This window comes from Lycium ferocissimum, chromosome 12 (genome assembly GCF_029784015.1).
Source record: "Lycium ferocissimum isolate CSIRO_LF1 chromosome 12, AGI_CSIRO_Lferr_CH_V1, whole genome shotgun sequence".
In the NCBI taxonomy this organism is placed as follows: Eukaryota; Viridiplantae; Streptophyta; class Magnoliopsida; order Solanales; family Solanaceae; genus Lycium; species Lycium ferocissimum.
In genome coordinates, this window is record NC_081353.1 from 7,083,939 (window position 1) to 7,091,854 (window position 7,916).

The following is a 7,916-nucleotide window of genomic DNA, read 5'->3' on the forward strand; positions in this document are numbered from 1 at the left end:
AATAAAAGTTGTTTGTTAAGCATATAATATCATAACAGAATTGATACAAAGGATTCAAATAGCCTACCCTAACTAATTTTGGATTGACGTGTGGCTAATTAATTGATTTGTTGTACAATATGTACCAAACTGAAAGTATAACTATCTATCATACTCTACTTGCTTTGACCAGATACATAAAGATCAAAAGTTGATTGATTTTATTACCAATCGCTTTAAACTTGGTTCCGAAGAAGCCAATAGTTCCGGTGCAAAGAAATAAGATCAAGTTCTCGATTCCTTTCCCTATGAGAAATTGAGCTTTTGTGCTCCTCTCATGCAATATACTATAGTATAAGTTTTCCTTCAAGTGCCCCTAATATTTTTCAAGTATCTGTGTCTAGTGCTAATTCAAGCATTGAAGGATCATCCACTGGTTCCATTCTTTCCAATGAATTTACCTTGTGTCATTCACTTTCTGACCATCTATCGCGAAAAGTACCTTTAAGCCAATCTACTGAAGGCACCGCTTTGCCTTGGAAACAAGAAAATTATATAATTGCAGGAGATATCTTCACAATGGGTAAGAAAACACAGAAAGGACCTTATCAGTCGAAGAATCTTGTCATGGAGAGAAAATGAAGGAACAACATTAAAGATGGTCATTTTGCCTTTCAAGCTCTAGTTCCCAACATCTCTGAGGTTGCTAATTAAGCTAGTAATTTAATATTAAGAAGTACATTTAGTTTAAATGATCCTTGTTGGATTTACTTTCAGATGGACAAGGTTGCAATACTTGGTTGGAGATGCAATTGACTATATAAATGAATTGCAAGAAAAAGTGAAGTTATATCAGGCTGAACTCAATGAAATAGAAGAAAATGTTACCAATGATGGAACTGCTGAAGTGGTCCTATCAGACATGAATGAAATGCCCAAAGTTACTGAACCAACAAATGAGAAAACACAAATTTCAACTAATACAACTGAAAGAATAAGAATGGAGGTGCTGGAAGTTGCTTGATTTCTTAATCCAATTATTCATCTTATTACTAGATTTTCTTTTTGTTTCCTTATATTGCTTTAAAGTTAAAATTAATCCTCATGTTGCCTTCAGGTCTTGTTGACATTTTGCTGAAGGGGTAAGTGGAAGTGAACCAGAATGGTGCAAGAGAGTTTTGGCTGATGGAGGATTTACTCAGTTGATAGAGGCAATGGCCTATGAATTACTTAGGACTTAAATTAGTAAATGTGAGTTTTACAACTTCGGGAGGGAAGATCTTGAGCATTTTTATAGCCAAGGTAAATTTCATTTCTCAAAAGTCGCTGAAATACAATCTACCAAGAAATGAATATCTTCTACCACCTGGGATCTCATTTGATGCAAGTGTTTTGATCCTACGAAAATTTTGTTGCACTCATGTCGAATCCTCCATGTCACGACCCAAAATCACTTAGTGGTGCGGGCACCTACCATTTCCCACCTTGGTAGGCGAACCTATCCCTTAATCATTACTTCAACAACAGTAAAGTAAATATGACCATAGAAATATAAGTCTCAAACGTAAATATAAATAAGGGCGAAATACAATCCTAATACAACCCCAAGGAACTGGTCTGAATACAGTACAAGAGCCACTACTAATCAACTACAAGTCTGGAATAATATAAAGTCTCAAAATACGAATACTGTCTCAGAATACAAGAAAAGACAAGTATAAAAGAGGCTTCTCGGGGCTGCGGATCCATCAAGCATACTTACCCTAGACACTCAACTGCAAGCCGCGGGATCAGTCGCAAAGAGTGGATGTGGAACCTGTCACGTACTCTGCACTTATAAAAGAATGCAGTAAGGTAGTATCAGTACAAACACTATGTACTGGTAGGTATCATAGGTCGACAATACTTAGCTAACATATATAAAAGAAGAAACTGAAGAATAGACATGCTTGCAATCAAGTACAAACACTATCACAGTCCAAGAACAAACAACCCCCAAGTATAGAAGTATCAAGTCAGAATCCAAGAAATATGTGAATGTAGTGATGAGTAAATATGCAATGCAATGCATTGGCCAAATATAATCTCCATACACACATGATACAGATGGAATACCTCCACGCCTCGATAGTCATAACTCATGGGGGTCTCGCGAAGTTTATGTACTAGTCACTTCGTACACAGCCCAGAGATGACTCTACAACACCAACCATACCGCTAGCCATTTCGCATGCAGCTCAGAGATGGCTACGCTATCAAATGTGTTCCAAGAATCACGGATGTTTCCTTCTCACTTACTGTAACGACCCGCTTGATCGTTATAGTCCTTTCGGCACTTATTGACCTTTCCCCGAGCCTGTTTAACTCACATTTGACTCAAGGGTACCATTGATACGCTTCTCGAGGTGTTTAAATTTGATTCGGGTGACTTTTTATGAAATTTGGGCTTTAAGTGAAAAAGAGTTGACTCAAAGTTGACTTTTAGGTAAACGGACCTTTTTCGAAAATTCATTGATTCCGAGAGGTCCGGATGGTCATTTAGAACTTGTGTGCATATCTGGTTCGATTCCTAATGCACTCAGGTGCATTTTGGGACTTGAGTTGGGAAGTTGTAATTGAGATATCGGGGGTTGACTCGGTCAACGAGACCTCCATTGGGAATTTCGAGGCCACGAGTGTGTTCGTAGTGTGTTTTATGTGGATCTGTGTATGTGGTTTATGAGCAGATGGCCTCGGGTATTAGTTGGGATTTCAGATTGAGATTGTGATTATTTTTGGGGAAATCTGGTGCTGGTGTCTGCTTCGGTGGCACCATTACCGCCTCGGCGGTACCGCCATAGCGGTGGTATTGGCCGCTGTGGCGGCCAAGTGCAATTCAAGGCCGACCATCACGGCGGTCTGAGTGACCGTCGAGGCGTTCCCGCTACCGCAAAAACGGTATCGGGCCTGGTTATTTCATTAATTGTGTATTAAAAGCCCTTAGTCCCTCATTTATTACTATTCCGAAATCTAAGCTATTGTGAGCAAATCTAGGGTATTCTTGGAGGAGATTCTTGCTGGTAAGTCCTTCTAATCCCTTTACCATTCCATTGTCCTTAATCACCTTAGAATCCATTTATCTTGATAGTTCATTAAGAGATTGAGGATTAAAAGTGGGCTTAATGAGTTATTATTTCTAGGCATTCTGAGGTACAGGTTGATCTTTCTTATCTTATGTTATATTCATATTCTCATTATGTTTCTATTCATGCCTTACATACTCGGTACATTATTTGTACTGATATCTTTTTATTTGTGGATGATGCGTTCATGCTCGCAGGTAGATAGGAAAACGGTTGAGCTCATGCCGACTTCTGTGATTGTCAGAGCACTCCATTTGTTCCGAAGTTACTTGATCCCGATTGGTATGGTTCTTTTGTGTATAGATAGGTATGGCGGGGTCATGTCCCGTCCTTATTGTGTTATGTACTCCAGTAGAGGCTCGTAGACAGATATGCACAGTTATATGTCCTATGACCTTCTCGGTCCGTATTTTGTCGAATCTTTATATTTTGATAGCCTTGTCGGCTTGTATGCTTAGGTTCAGCCTGATGACGTTGTATATTATCTTTTGGGCTTGTGTCCCATACAGCTTATGGTATCTATGAATTAGCATTATGGCCCACTCAGGTATGGATATGAGATGTATGTATGTTTTGTGGTGCTCGGTAGGTTAGCTCCGAGTGCCCGTCATGGCCCTTCGGTTGGGTCGTGACATAGTATATATTAGATGAATTTAGAAGGATACATGATAACTTGTTGTGATGCTCAACTCCAATGCACCTTGAAAAGCATTAATTACTTTGAGAGAGTGCGGACAAAAGTGTTGAAGAATACCCAAAAATAAATCAAAAATCATGTCAAAATATTCCTTTAAATGCAGAGAAATATTTGATGATATGTATGTGAAGGTGTATGTGGACTATTTTCATGCACAATCAAAATTAATTCATGAACAAGTACAAGCTTTCAAGACCATATTGCACAGTGTCAACTCTGGACAATAAGATTATTCTTTATAGATGAACCTTTGAGAACTGAAAAGAACATTCTTATGTCGTACATTAATCAAATATGTCGGATCAAGAGGTATGACAGTGTCGCTGACAACAACTTGCAGTGTAATAACTCTTCAAACATGAGTTCAACCTTGACAAATATATTATCAAACAAATCACAATACTGGTAATATCGCATAAACCTGTATGTTATTCTTTCATGTATAATTTTTATAAACTCGAAAACTTGATTTAATAGTATTGATATTATTTTATAAAATAGTGTACCATATAACTCAGCATATGTGTGCGACTCATGTGAGGGGAAACTAGTTAAATAAAATCACAACCAGATTTAATATGCTTTAATTCTCCGACTTTTTAATTTTTCCTATTTTTTCGGCACTAGTACATGATCAATAAAATTTATAAAATATCATTTTCCATCACCAAATTTAATTTTTTGAACCATAATCCTAGGAAAGTATAATCTTTAGCTCATCTTCATCGAAAATTCCGTTACTTTCTAGGTCCCATCATTGTCCTTGAATTCAACCCCACAATATAGAAACATATATATATATATATATGTATATATGTTAGCTGTTGCACACAATATCTGTAGGCCAAATTGGTAGTGTAAATTTCCTAGAGTTTTTCCAAACTCGAAAGGTAATTTAAAATAAATGAGGCTTATAATCATGGATATTGGGCTTCCTTCAAAGAAAAATTTCCAAAGTTTTCTTAAAAATATTCTGATCAAAATTAAAATTTATACATGGGGAATCACACATAGATTACTATTAGTACAAATAATTATAGTACGACATGACCTAATATTTTGGTTTAGCAAAAGTTGAAATTGTACCAATCACTGAATCCATATATTGAATGGTAAGACACTGTCACGACCCTAATGACAGATCGTGCGGGCACCTACCCTATCTCACCTGGTAGGCGAACTCGTGCCTTTCTTAACGTCAAACACAACATAAGAAAGTAAATAAGAAGGTAAGCATTCTCAAATGATACATAGATAATCAAGCGGAAATACAACAACTACCCAAGGAATCTGGTCTGAATAGTACAAGAGCAACTAAGTGCATCTGTCGAGAAAATACAAGTCTGAAAATAAAACATTTGTCTCAGAATGGACATAAGGACAGAGGGATAGAAGAATCTCCGCACAGCGGATCGGAACATGGCCCACCTTGAAAACTCCAATTGACAGCCTCGGGAACTCACCCACAATGGCCTAAGGTGGAATCTATAACAAACTCTGCACTCAGAAAAGAATGTAGCAAGGTAGAATCAATACAAACAACAAGTACTGGTAGGCATCATAGGCTGAAAACAATTAGATAACTTATATAAAATAAAGAAACTTAAAGATAGGCATATAAGCATTCAAATGTAGTTACTAAGCACATCCACGTAAGACTTGCAGTAACGTGAACCATACTAGATCTTAGTAATCTACAGTCATAGCCTAGGCGAAAACCTCTAGTCCTCAAATCCATCAAGTGTCTAGGTAAGTGATTAACAAGCAAGCAACATCTCAAATGAATCATCAATCAAGGAATCAATACTGAAACGCACCATGCAATACAATAAGTGGAACAACCAGAATCTGATATATGAGTGGATGCAATATGAATGCATGTGCGATGCAATGCAATGCACTGGCTAACTGTCTCATACCGTACACATATGCTACAGATGGAAACCTTCACGTCTCTATAGTCATGACCCATGGAGGACCCACGAAGTCCATGTACTAGTCAATATACCACACAACCTAGAGATGACTTCCAACACCGACAAATTCTTCGCACAACACCAGTAGTTGGCTTCTATATCATTAGCCATTCCGCACACAACCCAGAGATGGCTACTATATCAAATCTATCCATAGTCAACCCACACACAGCCTAGAGATGACTTTCATCCTTCACTTTCTCCATTGGAACCATATCATAGTATCATGAGAAATGCAGGATGAAATGCATGCATGAATGTCAAATTCAACAAAAATCATGAAGGTGAATAAACATAACAACATTCATAAATCAACTACCAATACAAATTTATTCCCAAATTTGTACAATGCCACATCCGGAACAATTTCCCTTCAGACCACATAGGTAACACCAAATAATATATGCAGGAGATGCCCTATGAAATAGGTATGTAGCTAACAACATAATAAGAAGCCTCAGATGTTTCACTTTCCCTCTTATCATTATTAATATCAAATCATAGTTCATATCAATGAATCATGTAGAATGTGTATGAATAATATGCATGATATCAGTCTCAAGTGTAAATCATCATCAAATCTCATTCGCGTCTCTATATGAGCACATATCACAATTTCAATACCAAATCCAGTTCTTCCTTCTTTTAATACTAAATGACTAGGTAAGTGCGAGACGAACCTAAGAATATCCATCCCAACTTCATACCTGAAGGCTTAACATGCTTTCTCCGTCAATAGCTAACTTCTACAAATGCTTCTGTTACAACCCAAATTCCCAAATCGTGATGGCACCAGCCCCCCCCCCCCCCCCCCCCCTTCTCTCGGTGCTACTAAGCCAACACAAGCCATTAACATACCATTATTAAGCGAAAAACTAAAAGCGAAAATAAATCATACAAGTCAATTTTCAAGTCTTAAACAATCCTAAATAACATACTTAGAATTTATTATACTTATCCCCAAAATCTGATGACTCTCATTCAAGGAGTACAATTAGTCTGAAATACATAAATAGAATTGTCTGGAATGAGAAAAGACAGAAAGTAAATGATGGAGGGGAGTCCAGAGCTGTCCAGAACCATGGTGCTCACCTCGATCTCTCAGCAAAGGCTCTAGCGGGCAGCCTGGTAGTCACGAGCTCTGCTCGTGCTGGGGACCGAATCTACACACAAAAAGGTGCAGCAAGTGTAGCGTGAGTACAATAATCAACGAGTACTCAGCAGCATCGTTAACAGACCCAGTCCAGAACAGAGACGAGGGTTAGTTTACGATACCACAACCACACTAGTTTGCCATTAGTCCAAGATACAAGATAATCATATTTTAATGAGTAAACTCACGTAATAGACAGAATCAAGATCGAAAAGCCGTGTACAAATATTCACAACAACAAAGATAAAGAATGAATGAATGTGATGTAAATGCAATGCAAGGCCTTTATTCCACTTCTCGATATGCACATGTTCGAATGTCAACGAATCGCGACCCATGGGGGGACTCATGAGTCCCATATACCACCGCTCCGAAAAGTCCTAGGATCATAGTTTCCATATATCATGTCTCAATAACCTGTCGCTTAGCCGACCGGACACATTTGTCAACGGAACGTGCTAAAGAATCATCACTCGTCTCGAACTAGATCCCTTCGGACTCACAATCATATCCTCCAATAGTATACATGAAATACTTGTTAAGTATAAATATGGCATACATCAAGTCATGAACAAGTATATAAGCATGAAATCCATCCTTAAGTTCTCAATATCATAAAGGCTTCATCTTTTCACTTTCTTTCCATTTTAACGAGGATATATGAGTGATATGCACACAAACATATAAGACACGCAATAATGAAGAAAGACAGAAAGTACGGGTGTAACACCCCGAAATTTCTAAACTAACACTTGAATTTTCGATTGACCATATCTTGATAGTAAGGGTATATTTTACTTTGTGCTTCCTGAACGTGAATTTGATGCTATTTGGAACTTGTATAAAGTGTTATGGTGTAGTTATGTAAAATACTCCTATTATTATTATCTTAGTAAATTAAGAAATGGAATAAATATTCAATATTTTGGGGCTACCTTTTCCCATCCATCCAAGGAAATATAATATTTTTGGGGGTCATATCTCTCCCC

The 7,916-nt window shown here is 37.6% G+C and overlaps 1 pseudogene; it reads left to right on the forward strand.

The window, feature by feature from the left end:
* LOC132039040 (uncharacterized) overlaps window positions 1–2,747 on the forward strand; it is a 3,261-nt pseudogene extending 514 nt beyond the window's left edge.
* The last annotated feature ends 5,169 nt before the right edge of the window (window positions 2,748–7,916 follow it).